Below are 23,520 nucleotides of genomic sequence, written 5' to 3' on the forward strand. Positions count from 1 at the left end.
TTGTAATTCTCCTGAAGTGAATTTGATCTTTATACGTCATTAAGGTATTTGTAGCTATATTTGCAATCTACTGCTAGCTCCTCATAACCTGAGACTTTGTCATTGTTGTGCATCTTTTCTGCCTTTTTCTTACCTTATACCTGATGAGAGTTCTGAATAATTTGAGATATTTCTAACTAAAGACTCAGTCCTCAGCCTTACACAGTTCATCTCCTTCCTCAACACCTAACAGGAAGAAAAACGCCTGGGAACTATTTATAAACTATAAGAACAACTGATTGATTCATTTATTTATCCATTAGACACTCAATACCTGTCATCCATCAAGCCCTCTTTCAGATGTTAGAAATACAAATACGAATGTGATGTAGTTCCCACAGGCTGAGATCTCACAACAGGTAGCCCAGAGATTCCTAAGGGATTTGACTCTATAGGACTCCTGGGGAGCAATCATCACCAACCTCCCACTCAGGGCCACTCACTCTGGGAAACACCAGCCTTAATAACAGATCTGGGACTCAACTTTGAGGCAGCTACTGGCTTTTTGTGATTTTGTCCCCAAATCACAACCCCATTCCTGGACCTTTGTCTTTTTCTAGTCAAATTCTTTTAGCCTCTGCACACCATAATTCACTATAGTCCAATTCCATAGAAAAGTGCATAAGAGCTTACAATCCACAGCTATCTTATCTGTATTCGAATACTGTTTCTTTCATTTACTAGGTATGTACCCTTGGGCAAGTATGGAAGAATTATATGCCTCATTTGCATCATCTATAAAATAGTGGTAATAATAGTACCTAGGGTTGTTGGAAGACAAATGAATTAATATACGGTCACATGACACATAACGACGTTACATGACACATAACGACGTTTGGGTCACCAATGGACCACAAATACAATGAAGGTCCCATAAGTTTAGTACCATATAGCCTTAGGTGTGTAGTAGGCTATACTATCTAGGTTTGTGCAAGTATATTCCATGATGTTCGTATAATGATGAAGTCGCCCAACAACTCAACTTTTAGAAAGTATCCCCATAGTTAAGCCACAAATGACTGTACATAAAGCACCTAGAATGGTGCCTGGCACATAATAAGGACTCAATGACTACTAAGTATCATCATCATCATTATTATCATCATTACTATGTGCCATGGATAAAATTAGAGCTGGTAGATAGCAAACTACTTAATACTGAAGAGTCTCTTCCCAAAAGTCAAATGACCCAATCAATTTGAATATTTCCTCAAAATCTTCTCTGTATTAAAATAGGCCAAGAATGGCTAACTTGATATTATAAAATGGACCTTCAGAATAAATTTATTGATTTTCCTAGGACTCACAAAATTTCACGTTGGAGCAAAAAGAGACACAGGCTCTAGATCTCTCTTCTGAGCTGAACGATCCATGTATTCACCCAAAGACCGGTACCCACAATAGTGATGCCTTTGCATATAAACTATACAGAGTCAACATATTCTCTCATAAACCTAGTCCACCTCCAGCATGCCTCCTTAGTAAATGGTCACTCCAGCACCTAAAATTATATAATCCAGAAAACTTCTAGTTATCCTTGATCTTTCCCTCTTAGAACTTCACTTTCCACATTTATCTAATCAATCATGGTTCCCATTGGACTTTATTTTTGAGATATCTCTGGATTCCCTCCCTATCTTCCCATTCTCACTCCCAGCCACCATTATCCCTTACCTGAACTGCAGTAAATTATGCTATGGCCACTACCACCCCTTGTTAATCCATTCTCCCCACAGCCACCAGAATAACCTATTGAAAACACAAATGTGAATATGTCTCTCCTCTGTCTTATAAAGAAAGACTTTCGTGGTCTCTGTAATGAAATCTAAAATCATTACCATGAACTACAAGATCCTCCAGGATCTGAAAGGAAAGTACAATTTAGGACAGTCAACATCTTCCCCACACTTCTCTCATAGACTGGACTTTTTCAACTCCTCCAGGCAACTGTGCTTTCTTCACTTGAAAAATTGCTCTTCTCTCTGTCTGGAAAGCTCCCTAACCCACACATTGCCCCTATCCTTTTGACCTGCTAATGCCTATCATCCCTCAACTGTCTACTCTAGATCACTTTCGCAAAGAAACCAGACTAGGTAAAATCATCTTTTAGAAATCATACTTCTCCTTCCTGACACTTAGCACTAAAGTAATTCTATTATTACATGTATAATTTATTAATATATGTTTCCCCAAGTTTAATGTAAGTTCCATAAGGAGAGGTGCCTTGCATCTTTTATTCAGTTGATTCCCATAGAGACCCAATTTATTTTTTTGATGCACAAATAGTTAATTCATAAGTTCATTTATTAAGACTCAACAGAGTTACCAAAGGCCAATTAGTATTTCAGAGAGCTTGAATTTACTAAAATCTAAAATCTTGATTTTTAATTTCACATTTAATTTCAGAATAAGACAGAACCACCTCTACTTCTTGATATTTCACTGTTCCTTTATTAACAGCAAATTCAAGTCTCAGATCTGGAAGTTTGCTCAGCTCTTCACAATAGAAAAATGATTAATACTTTATCACATGCTAAAGAAATGAACATCACATTTTGTACAAAAATTTTAAAAAAGATATAAAAAGTTACCTCCATCTGCGGGAGCTTCCATTTTGCCTGAAATGGAAGGGGCAAATACGAATACTTGTTCCAAGGCCTTCAACAAGGACCTAGTTTGAGAAATTTAAAACTAACTTTAATTTTCTAGGAAAACATATATTTTAACTATGAAGAGAAATTTGGAAGTATTTCTACCTTTACAGAGTATTTCTTGCGAGTAATTCTTCAGCAAGAAGTGTTTAAGATAGTAACAAGTTTTACCCCCATACTCCTCGTTATAAATGATTATGAATAGCAAATATACCAATGGTACATAAATTTCAAAAATCATTAACGAATTTAAACTAAAATATTTTTCCTTCTCTTTTTCAGAAAAAATTCTTCGTCTGTGTTTTCCACTTATATTTTTGGCTACTTCTTTCAGCATTTTTGAAAGGTGCTCCTTTTTCTAAGAGCAAGTTAAATGTTTATGTTCTCTTAGGTTCTGACATGGTAATCCTGGTAAATTTCATTTTTGTTTACCAAATATGTGTTTTCCCTCCCTGAGAGAAGATTATATCCTCCCACCCCTCAGAAGTTAGGTCTTCTGACTTGATTTGACCAGGAAAAATGAGCAGAAGTTTTGTGCGTTACAGGAAGAAGCTGTAAGGGTCCATTCATGCTTTGTCACATTCTTTTCCCTCTGCGTAATGATAAATGATGTTTCATATAGAAGTCGTTCAGGAAGGCTGTGTCCTAGAGACAAGAACAGAGTCAAAGCCCAGCCATGATAGACATGTAGCAAAAGAGAGAAGTAAATCTTTGTTTTGTAGGTCATTGAGGGAGTTGTTACTGTAGCATAAATACATCTACCTGAAGGAGTTATCTTATTTTCTCATCTATTGCTGCTCTCTCACTCTACAATTATAGCTTTAGCTGCAACCTATATACTAATTATTTCCACCAAAAATCTTCATCTCGATCAGAAACAATCACCTAATCACTATATGCATTTTCTACATGTCTCCTGAACAGTTTCATCTCGGTGCCATTCAGGCAGTCGACAATCATGACCAAAAGTAAATTCATCACCTTTCTTTCCAAAACGTTATCTACTTTCCTTTACTCCAATATTACTCACCTGTGAATCTTCCTCACCTGCTGTCTCTCTCAACCCCACACCATATCCAATTGCTTGTCAAGTTGTGTCAATTCTGCAACCCAAACAACTAATGGATCTATTCCATTCTTTTTATCTTATTGTTAAAATTCTGGTTTAGACTCTCATCATTAATCTCTTAGGATTTTAAAATAACCCATGAAATTGTCTCTACTTCCAATCTTGCACAATTTCAATTTATTCTCCAAATTTTCACCAGCCTGGTCTTTCTAAAATTCAAATGTGACTTTATCACTTAACTACACTATCACTTCACTAGAATCTACCAATGGTACCCCACACACCTGTACAAAGTCCAAACCTTTAGGATAGCATTTGAGATTCCTCATGATCTGACTTCGACCCACCACTTTAGTTTTACCCACAGCTATACCCCCACATTCATCTTCCAATTTGCCAAATTTCTTTTGAAGGTACCATATTGTCTAAAACCTGTGTAACTGTTCATATGTTTTTGTTTATCAACGTTGCTTTGTTCTCAACAACTAGCTGGCTAACTCTCTTCACCCCTGTGAGCCAAAGTCACAGCTCTGGGGATCACCAAAAGCAGTAAGCAGATATAAATTGGCCCTCTCGGACCCTATCCAATTCATGTATATCATGTAAGAAAAAGAATGGTCAGAGTGATACAAATAGAACTGAAGCCTAATAGGTCATGAAAACAAATGAAGTACACAATCTTTAAAAGGAAGGACTAATTAAAAGTGTTAAGCCAAAAGATCCAGTTGAATAAGAATGAAAATTTTTCTATTAGATTGAGCTATTCCATGGGATGGTAGATACAGAAGCCAGTTTGCAGTAAGTTAAGAAGTAAATCAAAGGTGGAACCTTGAGACATCGTGTGCAAACAACTCTCCTAATTAGTGTGGATTGGTCAAGATGGAGACACATCATGAAATATGTAGAGGAGACATAATAGGAAGAGAGAATTTCCTCAGGATGGGATATCAGAATAAAGTTTGAGACATTAGTTAGAGCTGCTAGGGGAGAATGAGAGTCAAAGCTAATTCCTTTTAGAGCAGTTAGAGTCTGAGACAGTGGAAAAATAGATCGAAATGGAGTTGTTGAGAAACTTAGGTTGTTTTTCCAGGGGAGGAGGAGGAGGAGAGGAGAGAAGTTTATGTTTAGTTATGACAAGTTTAAAGTTAGAGTAGTACTGTGAAGTAGAAATATCCTACAGATTTGAAAATATTGGTGTGATGGCAGATGAAAGGTCACGGTTGACCTTTTGTAATTCACTTCCATTGATTTCCCAAGAAAATAAGACTGAGAAACTATCAGTTTTTTCTCAGAGGGATGAAGCACTGAGTTGCATTTATCATGTTCCAACCTATTTTTCAAAATAGTATTTTTAATATGATTTCACCCAGAATCCTTGACAAAACCATTTAACAACATGAAATTAATTTTCTGTCTTTAAAAGAGTGAATGAGATTTAAAAAAACCATATTGGAATGATGTGAAAAGCTGGACAATGTATAAATGTTCAAATATAAATATAAAGAAAAGAAGAGCCACAATAAATCCTTGAAAGAGACAAAAAGAGAAAGAGATCGTTGTAACGTATTTTTTATTTTTACTAAAAAACAGCCTTATTTAGGGAATGTAGAATGATCTTTCCTTACTGGAGTCACCTAATTCCTTTAAAATTAACTTTCCCTTCATTATCTGACCTAACAATTTCAGCATCTCATCCCCAATTCGGATGTTTTAAAGATTAGTTAGAAGTTGCTTATAAAGCAAATGATCACCTTAGCAAAAGTTATGCTTTATGTCTAAATTATAAATCTGTAATAAACACAGGAAAATAAAATTAAATGCTAGCTATAATATATTGCATTGGGGGGTTTTTACTTCTAAGAGCTTGGCATTGTTTCTAATTAAAACTTTTTTTCCAGGGCCGGCCCCATGGTGCAGCGGTTAAGTTTGCACATTCCACTTCTTGGCAGCCCGGTGTTTGCCGGTTCGGATCCGGGGTGTGAACATGGCATCACTTGGCACGCCATGCTGTGGTGGGCGTCCCACATATAAAGTAGAGGAAGATGGGCACGGATGTTAGCTCAAGGCCAGGCTTCCTCAGCAAAAAGACGAGGACTGGCAGTAGTTAGCTCAGGGCTAATCTTCCTCAAAAACAAAAACTTTCTTTCCTAAAACCAAGTTCCTAAAGATTCAGAAGGTTTCTTTCACCTAAGATATATTTAAACCTCTGTGTTTTGGCAGAGTGCCTCTCACCTTCCACTTTTAGATTGGAGCATGCTTTGTTATAAGCTCTTAGGGTTAATGATATAATGTCTTTGAAATACTTTATTTTATTGAATTTTTCTACACAATTTTGACTTTATTTTCTAAGAAATGTAATAAAAATGGATCTGGATAGCTATATAGTCTGTTGCTCTGGCAACACTTCTGCATATATTGTCATTAAAACTACATGTGTATGTGCTTACAACATCAACAATCCACATGATATGTGAATGTTCAAAGGATTTACACAATCAGGTAGCTAAACAATTTTATCGTATTTTCTTTGTCTTTTTAAATCACTGATTTATATCAGAAAAACCTATGTTCCTGCCATTAGGAAAGAGCAAATAACATTTTTATGCTCTAATTAATATTAAAACACTTCAAACACTGCACAAAGGTACGGCTTTTGATGTTTTAACTTCTAGTTTTCATAGCCTTTACAAGTCTGATTTTTCCTTTATTCATGCTGCATCACTTTAATTTATCCTGTTACTAAGCCCAGCAACAGACCAAACAGCTTTGGCCTTGCAGGAACCATTTGACCAATTACTAGTTGGCAGGGAGGGGAAGCACTTACACACAGCCCTCTGGCAGCCTGTGTGAAATGCATCCGTAGCCTCCCTCTAGAATAGCAAGTATCCACATCAAGAAAATGCACCATTACAATGGATGCTAATAAGTCTCAGAGGAATTTAACTTGAATGAGAAATTTCTGTTCATTGTCTTTTATCACCCACAGTGACAACGCTGTGCTAAATTCTCTTTGTAAATACCTTCAGCCACACCATCACACAATATCTTTTATATATTGTGAAAATTATAATCTAGTTATTGCAATAACTAATGTGGGTAGAGACCAGATAGCTGTTTTAAGACAAGCATTTTAATGGTTATGTCAGTTGAGAAAATCACGTGAAAGATCAGTCATTTTTTGGATATTGACTCAAGAAAAATCAGAGAGTACAAAGTGGTGTAAAAAAAGTTATTACCTACTACAAGGAAAGAAGTAGTATTAGTAAGAAAATCATATCCCAGATGCAGAATCTATTTGGTAATGTTATAGAAAAACTAAGTTCTAAATCGCTAGGCTTGCTTTTATATTTTAATACTCAATAAAGACACAGCTATGACTTGTAGACACCCTAGAAGGCTAAAAATTTGGCAACCAAAGCAATATTTCTCACCATGTATACTTGGGACACTGAGGAAAATCTGAGGTCTGCATGAAGGAAGGCCAAAAAGCACTGCACATAACAGCTGTTTATAAATTTAGACTGCAGGCAAACACCTAAGTAATTCATTAAAACTGGAAAAGACAATTTATCGTCTTTATGTATTAAGATCAAGCCAAAATAATTATATACAAATCATCACAACATTGCACTGTATTTTGTATAGTTAAATACAATTCTTTATGATACTTTACATTTATGTGGCTTCTCAACATTTACCCTCTCAAAGAAGCATTTTCTAACTGCCCAATTTAAAAGCGTAGCCCCTCTCTATGGAGAAGTTACTTCATCCTTTACATTGCTTTATTTCTTCATAGTTTTTTCTTATCTGAAAGAATGTTATCTGTGTATTCGTCTACTAGGTTACTCTGTGCTTCTCTCCTCCTAATAATTTAAGCTAATGGGGACTGAGACAACATCTGCTTTATTCATCCCTGTACCCCAGTCCCCAGAAGAACGTCTGCCACACAAAAGATGCTCATGTGGTTGTTGAATGAATGATCACAGCTGGTTACTTTCATATAAGTGTATCACATTTCAGTCAGAATTTTTAAAATGTATGCTTTTCAGCTGCTTTGGAAAATCTTATTCTTACTTCCTCCTCAAAAAAAACATTTGAGTCATTATAATAAAAAAAAGAGCTAAAGTACACAAATTTATCACTATCTCCTCAATAAAACATTCCTTCTCTGTTCAATCTTTAATGTCTTTGAGTTGACCCATCTCTCCAGAGAACAAGGCACATAATGTCTGCTTCTGATATGCATTTGTGGATGTGGGGAGAAAGTTATTATCTAGCACTGGCCTCATCCAGGAGGTTATCTTCTCCAATACTGAATATTATCTTAAAACGTTAGAACATATTCACGATGGTAAATGTCTTCACAATAGCACCAACATGCAACAGCACGTAAGGGAAGGAAAGAATTGGTAACAGATGAAACCTCCTCTTGATCTCCTGAGGAGCTCATGATATAAAGCTCTTCTAATCTGCATTGCTGGTTTCTGTATAGAACTCACCTAGTGGCTTTCTTCAGTTTAAATGAAGCTTAGCATCAGAAATCTCCCTAAATTTTGTCAAATATACAACTGAAGTCATAAATATATTAAAGTCAAAAACAAAAAAAAAGCATTTAAGATGTCATTTATGTCAATTAACATTTAAATTCCCAAATATAAACATAAGTTTTACCTTCGAGAAAGCCTCTGGGAAGACCTGGGTCTTCTATGCAATTAATTGCTCACCTTCCTAAGGGAGAGAAGATATGAAAGCATCAAAGAGAGAAAAAGGTAGAAATGGAGGCAACACTTAGCTAGACCCAGTCACAAAGCACACACAGGTGGAAATGATTACTGCCTTTGTGAGGGTGATTTCATAGAAGGCCATGATCCAAACACAGATCCTGGAGGAATTTTGACCTTAATTTGACTGATTAACCTTATTTATGGAAGAGGGAGGAATATAAAAGAAAAACCAGAAGGGCTGCATTTAAAATACAGTGACTAGTGAAACTTAAAAGAGTATTTCATATACCACAATGTGTTAACTTTTACTCTTGTTGACAAAAATAATCCATAACCAATCTATAAATGAAAATTTGGGTGAGTTTATTCTGAGCTAAAATGTGAGGACCATGGCCTGGGGCCTTTCTTCCCGAAGGAAGAAAGGACACCAAAGAAGTAGGCTGTACAGAGTGGTTATGTACCCTCAAAGAAGATGTTTCACATATGATTGAAATGTCCCTTTTACGATAGTCACGAGACTGCTCTGTCAACATGGCGATTGATGGACACAGCAGGTAGGTCTGCTATCTCAAGCTGGTGGTCACAGGTGAGCTGGGTGGTCAAAGGTGAGCATAGCAATCAGTTCCTAGCCTAAGGAAAGATGCTTATCCTTAAGGAAATGCCAATTTGGGGGGGAAGTTGCACCTTTATCTTAAGGCAATTTGTTATTGCCATAGGAAATGTTTAAAGCAGATATACAACGCATGCTCAATGGCCATGTCAGGCCCTTTTGGAAAAACAAAGTGAAGCCAAATTAGGTTTACAACAAATGGCTTCCTGATATACTCCAATATATCCTATTGCTTGCCATTTCCATTTGTCACTCTCCTCTCTTTCCTTTCTCTAAAGTCAAGCAATGACAAATGTGGAGAAAAGGGAACACTCATACACTGCTGGTGGGAATGGAAACTGGTGCAGCCACTATGGAAACCAGTACAAAGATTCCTCAAAGTTATTCAACTAACATATGATCCAGCTATTCCACTTCTGGATATTTATCCAAAGAACACAAAAACATGAATGCGAAAATGTATTTGCACCCCTATGTTCATTGAAGCATTATTCACAATAGCCAAGACTTGGAAACAACCTAAGTGTCCATCAATGGATGAATGGATAAAGAAGATGTGGTATAGATACACAATGGAATACTACTCAGACATAAAAAAGGATGAAATCTTGCTATTTGTAACACCATGGATGGACTTTGAGGGTATTATACCAAGAGAAGTATGTCAGATGGAGAAAGTTAAATACTAAATAATTTCACTCATAAATAGAAGATAAAAATGATAACAACAGCACACAAACACATAGACACAGAGATTAGATTGGTGGTACCAGAGGGGAAGAGAGGAGAGGGAAGGAGTAAAAGGGGTGACTGGGAACATGCATATGGTAGTTAGTGTTTGGGTGGTGAATGTGATTAGTCTACACAGAAATTGAAATATAATGATGCACACCTGAAATGAATAGAATGCTATAAACCAATGTTACCTAAAAAAAAAGAAAAGAAAGAAAGAAAGTACTAGGTATGCTTTAGGCTTTTTCATTTGTTTTGTTCTCTACAACATTCAGGTCTGTTTTAAAATGCGATAGATGCAAGAATTTCACTGCAAATAAAAATGACAATACAATTACAATATGCATAGCCTTGAATCATTCCCAGAGCTTGAAAAAAATACCACTAAACCTAGCATATTGTTATGTAAAGTAGATGGTTTCTGTCTCCCCCCCACAAGATGTTTTTTTCCTTTCACATCCCAGCATTGTGTCTAAACTAACCAGTCCTGAAAATGTAACTTCATGAATAACTGTGTCTCTACAATAGAAATGTATTAGCAGTGCAAAAAAATAAGGAATTGGACTTTTGAGGATTATTTTATGGGGATCCTGAATCTATAATGTAATATTGTTAAATAAAGAGAGAGTTGTACAAAGGAAAACAAGTGACGGATGAGAGGGGAGAGAGGTCTAGTTTTATCTGACCTGAAAACCCCGCGTCTTTTCCATGCACTGTCCTGTCTCTCCCTCTGCTTTCCTGTCCAGACTTATTCTCAGTTGGCCAACAATTGGATTGAATTAAGTAGTTCCACCAGAGCCTGAATAATGAGTGAGACTTAATATGCTTTCCCTCCAAGGAGTACACATATTTACAGAGGAGAAAACAGCCTTAACTAATGAAGGATTTCCTAAGCTAAAATTTCTGGGCTAAGCATCATTTTTCTGGTAGAGTGACATTGGGGCTGAAGGCTCTGCTTGCTTCATTCAGCAGGTCATGGCTCTCAAATAGTCAAATATATTTAGTCCAAAGAGACAACTAAGCATTGTGCTACACGGTATTTTTTTTCCCAGTGATTATTACTGGCATGCTTTGAAGCAGTTGCTATAACATTTGGGAGAACATTGTTTGCTGGGGGAATTTCATTCAGTTCTTAATAAATGCATTTGTCATGTTTCTAATCTTCTTTCTGTACTATTCAAATGCTGTTGCTTCCAAGGCTGAAATCAAGATAACCTCAATTTGAAGCTGTTATTGTCTTTCTTGTCTCCTCTAGGATATCTAGGGAGAGAGAAGCAACGTGAATTCTTGGCAGTAACAGGCTTTTCTAAAGGTATTAATGCATCATATTCTAGAGTTATTTGAACAGCTTTAGTCATGCAACTGGGAGTAATAAATTAACCTCACTTTGTAGCTACTTCCTCAATTCCAAATGATAACACTAGCAGCTCACTGGGCCATTGTCTAGAGCACTCAGCTTCACATACGCTAAAGAGTGTAAGAGGTAGAGGTCCAGCTCCAAAGCCACACTTCTGAAGCCTGGACCTTGCTCTGTTAACTTGTAGCTTTGTGGACTACATTAACCCACTTTGCTTCTCTTGCTTAGGTTTCTACGGAGCAAGAAGAGAATAATTACAGTACCTACCTAACTGCTCATATGATTAAATGAGCAATGCATATTAAGTATATAAAAGAATGCCTGACACATTCAGTTTTGTAGATGAAATTGCTTTGTAATTCACTTAGCACAGATCTTCCTCAACTTACGATGGGGTTACATGCCAATAAACCCATCATAAGTTAAAAATATCTTCAGTCGGAAATGCATCTGATACACCTAACCTCCCAAACACCATACCCCAGCCTAGCCTACCCCAAATGTGCTCAGAACACTGACATTAGCATACAGTTGGATAAAATCATCTAAAACATAGCTTATTTTATAATAAACTGTTGAATATCTTATGTAACATGAAACTGTATTGAAAGTGAAAACAGAATGGTTGTCTAGATACAGAATGATTGTAAGTGTACTGGTTGTTTACCCTCGTCATCACATGGCTCACTGGGAGCTGAAACTTGCTGCCACTACCCAGCATCATGAGACTATTGTACCATATCACTAACCAGGGAAAAGGCAAAAATTCAAAATTTGAAGTACGGTTTCTACTGAATGTGTATTGCTTTTGCACCATCATAAAGCTGAAAAATGGTGAGTTGAACCACACTGTAAGTCGGGATTCAGCTGCACTTCTGAAACATTTGATGTTATTGTGTTGCATCATATGTGCCAAGAAGAGATTCCTTGTCATATTCTTTAAGACATGAGAAAATAGGATTCATATGAGGCTAGTAGAAGGGCCATGTGTTTGATATTGCATTCATTCCTTGCATAACCAAGTAGGTAGTGGTCAAACCAGGCAGTGTTCACCAACTGCATAAAGTGAGAGACAAGAGAAAAGAGAAGGCTGGAACACTAAGGAAATCTTGAGAATTCAAAATGACTCCTCAGAATCAGAGAGGATAAAATTCCATGAGACCTTACAGAAGAAAATAATAACAATAAAAAAAGATTGCTAAATGGATTAGAAACAATGAGTTGCAATGATAAAATACAATAATCCAGCAGCTGCCTTAAAAGCAAGAGTAATTAAGGCAAAAGTTAGGAATATTATAGATGAAGGAAGAATTATGGTTAAGCAGAGAACTCTATTTTAAATTGGTTTAAGTGCACAATGCACTGCTGAGAGTAAAATTTTGAAGGACCAAACTAATTTTGGAAGAGATCCTTTCTCCCGAAATGTTGAGACATGATCAAATAGAATTATAGTTGATAACACTCTTATTTTCAGTGAGGAGAAATTCACACATTAAGAGCCTGGAAAGAGAGGTATGGAAAGTAGAGAAAAGCAGCATAGAATATAGGAAAGTTCCAGAAACAAGTACATCTACTGCAAAAAACGTCTTTCACTATTACTGCTACTACCCGCCATCCGCCATCCACGAACCCCCAGAGCCACTGCCATGGGCTGAAATTTGAAATCAATCAATCAGACATACAAACCAAACAATGAAGCTTTCAACAAATCTCTAGATTTAAAAGTGAAAATAGGTAAGAACACATAACAATCAGGAATGTCCCAAGAGAGCTGACCATTAGTAAGGATCCACATTCAGGGACTGCCTGCAATTTTGCCCTCTGAGGCAAAATACATTTTCTGAACATATGAACCGAACAATTCAATATGATCTATTCCATTAGCTGAATTTTCTCAATTAGAAATTTGAGATATTAAATATCTACTTCTAAAATTAAAAATGCCTCTCAGAATGTGAATTAACTTGCCTCCCAAATATTTGGCAGAGATGAACTCCATTGGAGAATTGGAGTGCTCATCAAAGCAGAATGCGGGTAAAAACTCGGAATTAAGAAAAATTCAAGGAGTCAAGTCAGACCTCAATATGGGTTGCCGTGAGCACATTGACTGACAGAATAGCATCCACTGGGTACATAAGGAAGCGAAGAAAGAAGCAGAAAGGGAAATAGAGGAGAATCACTGTTAAATTTTGCCTAAATTTTAACATTTCCTTTGGACCATCCCTGACCCAAGAAAGTAAAGAAACTCTTCTCTTTATGATTCCATTCTAAACTGTGTGTCCCCCAGAACCTGGATTAGATTTTTAAATGAATACTTTGTTTCAGTTACTTTCATGATTAGTTAACAGGCTTCTGAACACTCGTTTTGAACCTAATTATGTCTCCATTTTGGGGGACTGTGTATCCAATATCTATTTAAAGTCATTAGGAAAAAAAGGTTTTAATTGACAAAAGCTAGAGAAGAGCTTACAAAAAGCAACTGGAATGGAGAAAAATGAGCACAGTTCAGAGAACAGTGGCTAAATGCATAAAGGTTCAAGCCATTATAAAGAAAACGGGGCTTCTCAGCCACCACAGCTACAGGGGTAGGAAGAGGAGGTGTGGAAAACCTCAGCCTTACCAACTCAAGGTGCCAGAGAACATCGAGTTCAGGGCTGGGGAAACAGCTGGAAATTTAAAGAAGAAATCCTGGCAGAAAGAGAACTGAAGTAATGAGGCCCCAAATCTAAGCATAAACTCTGCCAAAATCCCTGGCTGATAGTTAAATTACTCGTGAATGGGGCAGAGCTCCTGCAGCAGAGTGGGAGATTAGACAGAGACCAGCGGAATCTACTCTTTAAAGGCAGAACTGAGGAGAGAGCTGTGAGTTTGGTGCTTTTACAACTCAGAGCATCCAGTAAATAGTAGATAGTTAAAGTTTTAAAAACTGACAATACTATGAACTAGTGAGAATGTAGTGCAACTAGAACACTCACACATTGCTGTTGGGAATAGAAATTTGTCCTGTTACTTTATAAAAGAATTTGGCTATATGAGAAATGGAAATGTGCAATTACCTATGACCTATCCATCACATTCGTAGATATTCACCCAAGAATGAAAACGCATGTCCACACAAAGGTCTGTATATGAATGTTCATAGCAACTAATCATAATAGCTCAAAACTGGAGATAATCCAAATGTCCATCAATAAGTGAACGGATAAAACCTGTTGTGGTATTTTTTGTACAGTGGAATACTACTAAACAATATAAAATGATTGAACAGCTGATAGAACAACAACATGGATACATTTCAAAGTCATTAAGCTGAGTTAAAGAAGCTAGATACAGGACACTAATACTGTATTATCACTTTTGTATGAAATTCTAGAAAACACAAACTAATCTATAGTGACAGAAAGCAGATCAGTAATTTCCCGGGTTGGGAGAGGCAGACTGCAAAGGGAAATGAGAAAACTTTTTGGGTGATAGAATTGATCTGTATTCTGAGTGGAGTGGTTGTTATACAGGTGTATGTACATTTGTCAGAACTCATCAAACTGCACACTTAACATGGCGCAGTTTACTGTATTACAGACTATGCCTCTCTAAAATGGATATCAGAAAGTAGACGATAACGTAGTTCATTGGAGTGATTCAAAAGTAGTTTTTCATATGCCTTTAAAAAATTATTTACATAATCCAGCTCTTTTAAAATAGCAAACTCAGAAATACTTGTGACTAAAAAACATGTCTTCTATTTGATATTTGAACAGTTCTTGCCTTCTCCGTTTCTCCTTCATTTGCGTACAGCATTCTTCCTGTCCCCACTCCTACTCTCTCCTCAAGCTTCTGACATTTAAAAATGCTTATCACCTGAAAGTTAGTTTAACAGTTTAGAAGTTTAATGCATTTAAAAAAATGGGGTTCTTTGTAGGAAATACCTTTTATAAATGAGTAAGGAAATATTAGGGAGAAAGGAAAAGAGGTCAATATTTTCTTTATTTTTATTTTGATATTGATAGAAGGGACTTTAGATATTTTATAGCACTGTGGTAAACTGTTAGATCCATCTTTCCCCTCTTTCTCTGTTAATAGAATCATAATTTTGCTTGGTATGGCATTACTTTCAGCTGAAAATCCAACAAATACAATAACTCTACTTTATTCTTCAACCTCCTTTGCCATGAGGAGTGGCCACATGGCACAGTTCTGGTCAATGAGATATAAGCAGAATGGCTGGACAGAGCTTATGGGAAAATCTTAATAAGAAGCTGATGCAATCTGGCTATGATTTTTATGCTATGCTTTCCTTGAATATAGACACAGTGCTGGAGTCAGAGTAGCCATTTTGCAACCACAGGTTATAAGCATAATAACAAAAGCATGAGAACAACGCTAAGGTTGGTGGAGCAGAAAGCTAGGTGGAGCCTGAGCCCTGATGGCTTCCTGGAGCTACCAAGCCAACCCTGTATTTCCTAAATCTGAACTGCTTGTTATGTGAAAAACAAAACAAATCACCTCATTTGATTAAGGTGAATTTTATATGTCACCAAACTTACTCCTACATGATACAGGCAATGCCTCCACAAAACCTCTTTTTACAGAGAAGAAAATGGAGGTAAAGGAAGTTGAGCGGCTTCCCTCACTAAGTTCTTCCTCTACTTTTAATTAGTGACCCAGTTCCGAAAGCCAGTCTCTCAACTCTCCATGCCATGCAAGATTTTCCAATATATGAAAAACCCTATAGGAGAGAACTGGTAAGACAAATTTATTTCTTCAACCCTACAAGTTTAGAAAAGGTTAAAAAAAACTGCTAGAGGGGCTGGCCCAGTGGCACAGTGGTGAAGTTCGAATATTCCACTTCAGCGGCCTGGGTTCCCTGGTTTAGATCCTGGGTGTGGACCTATGTGCTGCTTGTCACACCATGCTGTGGCAGGCATCCCACATGAAATAGAATATGGGCACAGTTATTAGCTCAGGGCCAGTCTTCCTCAGCAAAAAGAGGAGGATTGGCAGCAGATATTAGCTCAGGGCTAATCTTCCTCAAAAACAAAAAGAAAAACTGCTAGAGTTTACAACTTTGACCTACAGATATTTACATTAAAGTATTTCATTCTGTGTTAAGAGTACCTAGGATTTGGAGTGGAATATACTTAACAGGGATTAAAAATGTTTAAAATTCAAATATGTATCTTCCTGACATAAAACTAAATTGAGAAAAATAGATTTAAAATACACTATGATCTTGGACAAGAGACTCAACATTGTTAAGGTATCTGTTCTCCCTGAGTTAATTTATAATCCCAATAAAAATAAATATTCAGGAGCTAGGTGGGTCTATTACAAAGTTCATCTAAAAGACAATCAGGCAATAATATCCAGGAAAACCTGACCCCTACCCCGACCCCAATAAACAGAGAAATAGCTCCACCAGATGTTCATAAACATTATAAATCTACCATAATTGAAACTGCATGCTATTAGCACATAAATATCACATCCATACACACAAGGGAAGTATATGAGGTGATGACTGTGTTAATTAACTAGATGGGAGGAATCCTTCCACATGTAATGTATGTGTCTATCAAATCATCACAGTGTTCACTTCAAGTATCTTACAATTTTGTCAATTATACATCAATAAAGCTGAAAAAAAGGCTCAAAATTGATCCAATTTTCTCTATAAATTTTGTGTACAAGTGTAATTAATATCATTATAGTCATGAAAAGATAAACACAATCCATTCCTTATACCATTCACTAGTATAAATTCCAAAGAGATCAGAAATTTAAATAGTAAAAAGTGAAACCATATAAACATTAGACAAAAACATGGGCAAATTCTCCTAGAAATTTACTGTTGGGAAAAACCTCCCTAACTATAACTCAAATGCAGATGCAAAGAGAAAAGATGGGTAAATTTGACAGATTATACAAAAATAAAAATATGTTTCATGGCAAACAAATAACCACCATCGTGATGTATGAAATAAAACATGATAGTGGTGTTTTATATATAATTATATATATCCAACTTATAGACAAAATACCAATCTCACCAGAATATATGAACTTCTAAAAATACAATAGAAAAACTGGCGAGATATAAAAATGGAAGCTTCACAGATAAAGATATAAATGTCTCTTAACCATATGAGAAGATGCTCAACCTGGTTCATTATAACCGAATGCAAATTAAAATGAAATTGAGTTTTCATTTCTCACCTATAGATTAGAAAATATCAAAACTTTTGACACACTTGGTTGGGTAAATGGTCATTCTCAGGTATTTGTAGTAGGGACACAAAGCAGTAGAACCCATGTGATAAGGAAATTGATGAAGCAACACCTGGCACAACATGTAAGCATTTGCCCTTTGACCCAGAATGGTACTTCTAGTGATCAACCCCAAAGGTATACTGCCAAAAATTTTAAAGAGGCATATGTCTAAGGATCTTCACACAGCAAATGTCCAACAATAGGGGACTTGCTGGCTGAACTATAGTTTGTCCTCAGAGTGGAATACTATGCAGCTGTAAAAAAAAAACAAAGGTAAAGGAACACCTGCTTTATGATTGAAAGATCTCCAAGATGTATTTTTATGTGAAAAAAAGATGGAGAAAAATGGGTATCTAAAAAAATAAGTTACAAAGCTATATGCTTTTAACTAAAACAGAAGGTTAAGTCATACTTTTGAATTAAAAAGAGGGAAGAAATTCCCCCTATAGTAACAAAAGCTAGACTTCTCTAAACACGTATTGTTTTATAGACTTTAATGTTTAAATGCATGAACTCGTAGCAACCATTGGAGGACTAGCCACTATTGGCAGATGCTATTTTTAAAACTAGTCAATAAAGGGAAGCCATCAAGTATTCATCCATTCCTTGAGGTAACCATATATCAACAAAATATGAAGCAAATTTCCTCTCTGTAGAGGTATTCTTGCTAACAAAAAAGGAAAGATTGAAGTAAAATGACACTATTATACAACCCCAAAGGAAATAATGGATCTAAGCCATGATCATTAATGACTGTTAAAAATATAAAAAATGGTATAAATAGGAATTATATGTTTAAAACAAAACATTGCATATGAAATATATTTGCCAAAAATATTCACACCCAAATCTGACTGAGCTTTTGGCTCTACCTACCAATTCACAAGAAATAACCGGGGACAGTGTAATACTTTACATGACACAAGAAGAATGTAATTAGTAAAACATAGACTGTGAGAAACTCCACAAGATACATTTACAGGTCTATTCAACAAGTAAAGGTAAAAGGAAAATACTTAAGACTTAACCAGTTGAATATATAGACCTATTCTGATATCCCATTTGCACAAATAAACTGTAAAAAGTATTTATTAAACAATCGGAAAATTTTAGACAATGACTATAGATTTGATAATATTAAGTAATTCTTATCAGTTTTTAGGTATGGTAATGACATTATGGTTATTTTTAAAACATCATTTAGGGATACATACTAAAATATTTATAGATAAAATGGAAAAGTGTCTCAGATTTGCTTTAAAATGATCTGAGTCTCAGGAAATAGGTGAGGCTTGAGCTTATTTTTAAACCTGGGTGGTTGGGTTCATGACATTAATCCTTCTACATCTGTGTATGGTATATATTTCATATAATGAGAAGTTTTAAAAATATGTATCTTCCAAAAGTATATACATATACACAGAATGGCTAAAATATTGACAGTTCTGCAAGGTCCTCTAGAACAGAAAAATTCTTTCCTATCTATCTCACACATGGGTTTTATCCTTCAAACCTAAATCTATTGTTTTGACTGCAGGGACAGTGAAAGTTGGCTGAGAAATTATGGCATGTGTTGTTGCGTAGGAGTGGGAGAATGGAAGACTTGTATGTACTGGAAGCGTTTAAAAATAGGGTGAGGGTCTAACCAGACAAAGACATTATACATGACCTTGTCTATGGGTGGAGAGATATGAAATCAGGATGTACCCATCAAGAATGCTGGATGGAGAATAATTTATACCACTTATAAAGCTGAAATTCAAATGTTTCCATTCGGAACTGTATCATTGAGCAACTTAATAGTGTCCACAGTTACACTGCGTTGTATGCTCCTGAAATACATAGCATGTAGCTTTCTTTTTGCCTAAAGCAATTTAGAGAAATTAGAAGCAGGGTCAATACAAGGTAATTTGCATTGTGCTTCACTTTATTTGAAAGTCACTTGGATATGTGTACAAATGTTTCTGTCTTCCTTAAGACAGCCAAAGGTTAGTTCGAGTTACTTCGTATATGATAAATGAGGTGAAATAGAGATTTCGCAGACTAGAAACACATTATTGTTAAAATCATATAGACTTTAGTTTTATTCAGAAGACTAAAATTCCAGCCATAAAGACTCTGAATTCAGAAAGTTGTATGATTTTATGGCCTTAAAAGATTTTTATTTGTTTTTCACATAGCATTAATTAAATTTTATATACCTAGTTTGCTTGTTAATAACTTATAAAGCTTTCAGCGTATTATATTTATCCTGGATAAGATATTTTTCTCATTCCAGTTCTTAAATTTTTTGTCTTGATTGTAGAAAGCAAAAGAAAAAAAGAAGATGAAAGGGATGGGAAAAGGAATAGCAAAAGGGAAAGAAAGAAGGAAAGAAACAGATTATAATAGGAGAATATGCTGACCTATAGCTCTTCCATTTCACCTTGAGTAATTCTTTCTTGAGTAGAGAGAAATCTAAGCTTTGTATAATTATGTATTTCCAACAAGACATAATGATTTCCTAAAAAAATTGAGACTCGATATAGTAGGCAACAATAAAACATAGATATAGATATAGATACAACCTAAAGAGTTTATATATAACAAAAACAGTTTTAGATTTCAATGATATATTCTAGTTCTTTTTAGTAATGTGTAATTTGAAAGCCCACACTTTTAATTTCTGGTTGGTCATAAAGATAGTGGGATTATTATACTTAAAATGGGTGGCATGTGTATGTGTGTGGGTGTGTTTGTGTGTGTGTGCACGTACACTCTCAAGCACATATGTGTATCTCAGCTAGCACTACAAATTAACTGACTTTTGGAGAGTCTGAAAGTCTCTCCCTACAGAAAAGTCTAATTACAGTATAGTTTTTACAGAATTTATAGTTAAAAAAGAAAAAGCTATATTTAAAATACTACCATGTGTCTCGCTTAAGAAGAATTTTTGGAAGTCTCACACCTGTATGCCTATATACACATGTAAAATAAGCTCACATTCCTGTATCTTTTTTCTATGTTGGATATGCCTATAAAAAGTCCTATAGTTTAGATATAAAACTATTTGGAATGTTACCTGGAATAGCAAGATCTTAATTACCTCTTCAAGGTGTTAATTACCTTCAGATTAATCAGTTAATAAAAACCATGCTAAGATCATGACTATCACCAAAGGAGCATGCTCATGGAACAACTAACCAAATTAACAATTTGATTAATGGATTTAAAGCATGAATTAAGTTAATTAATGCATCATCAACTAACAGATAGTCCAAATAACGGATCATCCATGACTAATTGTTGCCTAAACCTAGAAGCTGCCTAAATTTAGACATATGTTTACATTATATTGAAGAGAAACATTGAAATATTCGATATCATCAACCTGTTCTCTACACTTTCCCATTGTAAATAGGCAAATCTGAAACTACTGTAGAATTCTTGAACTTTGATTGTATGCTCTTTAAAATAGGAACACCGACAAAAAAAGTAGTTAAATATAGCTACTGATAGTATAACCCAAAACACACAATAACAATCCAGCCGGTAACTTAGGAAAATAAATCAACTACAAAAGTTTGCTAACAAAATGCCATTAGACCACATGTTTTCTGCGCATTGATGGGCCATATGGTTCTGGATTTATTCTTGGTGGCAGCAGGAAAATTTTACAGAAGATAAGTTAAATTGACTTTTTTTTAATCTTTGCACACTGCTAAGTTTAGTTATGAGCTAATTATATGTGAAATATGGTGTGTGTCTGTTGATGTATAAGCCTTGATTATGTTTTTAATCAAAGAAATAATTTAAGATATATTTCCATGCCACATTCATCCAGTAACTTATGTCCGCTGTGGGGAGGGAAATCGAGCAGGGCTGGTGGCTGCAGGTTGTCTGCAGTGAAAGCGGTCCTTATAACTTGCTGTTTACTCTTCCACAAAGCTTCTGGACAAACCTAGACTCCTAGCATCAGCCTAGAGCCTCCCTGGCTTTGAACAGAGTAGCGTGTTTCAAGAGATCAGCTTTTTGGCCCTAGCCACAGAATGTGATACAGTTCTACCACCTAGTGGTTGCTTTCTCACACGTGACATGGCAGCATTTACACTTGAGTATGTTCTGGCTACATGTGCAATGAAAACAGTAATGCTGGGAATGGCCAGCAAAAGCTGGGCAAATCACTTTCCACCATGTGAATAAAGAAATTACCCAGGTTTAAAAAGATAAACACAAATTTATATTTAATATGTAAGACAGGTGAGGCCCTTCATGATCTGATCTCTCTGTGCACTGCCCAACTTATCCCCTGCCACATCCCTCCAAAAAGATCAACCTGCTGTCACCCAAACGTACCATATTCTCTCATGAGCTGCTTCTCTGGGTGCATAATTCCCTCACTCATCTTGGCTGCTCTGAACATTCCTACATCTTTTAACTTGATGATTATGTCCCCATGAACCTGCAGTGACTCTTAGTCAATTTGCCATGTGTTACTTTGTCGTAGAACTGATGCCATTCTGACTATCCTTTGCATAGCTGTCTTCTAGCAGGTATGGTCCTTTGAAGGCAAGGATTTTACCTTTACATCTTTGGATTGCCTCAGTACTTCCTGTGCCTCTGGCCCATACATTGTATCTATGTTTGGATGTGTGTGACCCTTTGGAAGGAGTGTTTAGTTCTCAATTTAGCACAATTATTGTTATACATGAATGAAGCAAACATTTACTGAAAACTATTTTCCAAGCAGGGTCTTCTAAGGCTTCACAATTTGGACTTCTCAGTGTTTTCACATGATTTAAGTGCATTCATGTCAAACATAAGGCAACTTTGGATCCTTGGCCCTACAAGCAATGGAATCTTGAGTAGTGCTAGAAATTTTTTTAAAAAATTGATTGTAAAAGAAAATCTACAGAAATTGTAAACATTTCAAGTTTCATTCTGTCAGTGGGTGAAGTGAAAAATAAAACTAGAAAGTATATATATTTTATTTGGAAAATAAAAGTCCCTAGATTAGTCTTCAATTTGTAAAAAAATCTTTAATCTCAAATGTGCAATGTACAGTACCATGGTTGTCAGAAAAGTAATTATATAAAAATGCCATCTTGTAATTTAGCTCCTCCTGGCCTATCTTCATGCCACACCTGCTTGCTGTATTGACCAAAATAAACATTTACTCATTTCGGTACTGCATAACTGAAATAATTATGGAAGAGTCAGCTCAGATTATTCTTTCATTATCTGCTGAGCTTACAGCTAAATCCCAGTTTAGAATTTATGTTGTCCAGAGATATGCTATAGCTAAGATAAAGTTCGATGTTTGAAGTTGTCATGTGGAGTTTGAAAAACTATTGGCTATGAAACAAAACTACCTTTGCACGTAGATGGGACATTTGATATGGAGAAGTATAAATAGCAAAAGCTTAAAGGGCTGTAATAAATGATTAAGTGTGACACTCTTTGGCAAATAGTTAAATACAATCCATCATCAAAATGTTCTTATGTGAGAGCTCACCTACCTCATTTCTCATGTCTTGGATGACTGTTTGGCAGATAACCTTGATTGTTTAGAATAAACAAAATACCTTCTGTGATAATTTGTTTGATAAGTTTTAAGAGAGATAAAGAAAAGGATCATATGAATTACTATAAAGTACCATGTATATCACAACATTTATGTGAAATCTTAGCATAGTGGCTTCCACATGCTTTTAAGGACTTAAAATCCAAAGCAATGTAATCTTCCTTTGGAAAGGAATTTATATTAAAAATAAATGCAAAGTTGTCTTAAATTTAATCAAAATCAAATAAACCAATATTTCCCTAAATAGGAACTAGCTCTATTTATCGCTCTCTGCCTTTATATCAGAAAGATATTTTATTATTTTTTATTGCTAGGTTTATACTGAACTTTCAAATCTAAGAAAAGCCCAGTATTATCATACACACCCAGCAAGCCTTTAGCTCTGTATAGAGAAGTAGTTTCCAAACCTTGATTATTAATATGTTCTAGGAGCTCTTAAAATACATAGATGCCTTGGTCCCAGCCAAGATCTATAGAAATAAATCTCTGAGAGCAAGGCCTGGAA

At 35.7% G+C, this 23,520-nt stretch overlaps 1 long non-coding RNA gene across 1 annotated transcript in view; it reads right to left on the reverse strand.

Moving 5' to 3' along the window:
* Positions 1 to 3,198: 3,198 nt before the first annotated feature.
* Positions 3,199 to 23,520, reverse strand: part of LOC139083004 (uncharacterized) — a 73,846-nt gene continuing 53,524 nt past the window's right edge. The window contains exons 4-6 of the long non-coding RNA XR_011539453.1: positions 9,989 to 10,022; positions 8,434 to 8,490; positions 3,199 to 3,338 (exon numbers count right to left, since the gene is read on the reverse strand). This is a non-coding gene — a long non-coding RNA (uncharacterized lncRNA). The remainder of the gene's footprint in view (positions 3,339 to 8,433; positions 8,491 to 9,988; positions 10,023 to 23,520) is intronic.

This window comes from Equus przewalskii, chromosome 4, assembly GCF_037783145.1.
Source record: "Equus przewalskii isolate Varuska chromosome 4, EquPr2, whole genome shotgun sequence".
Taxonomy (NCBI): Eukaryota; Metazoa; Chordata; class Mammalia; order Perissodactyla; family Equidae; genus Equus; species Equus przewalskii.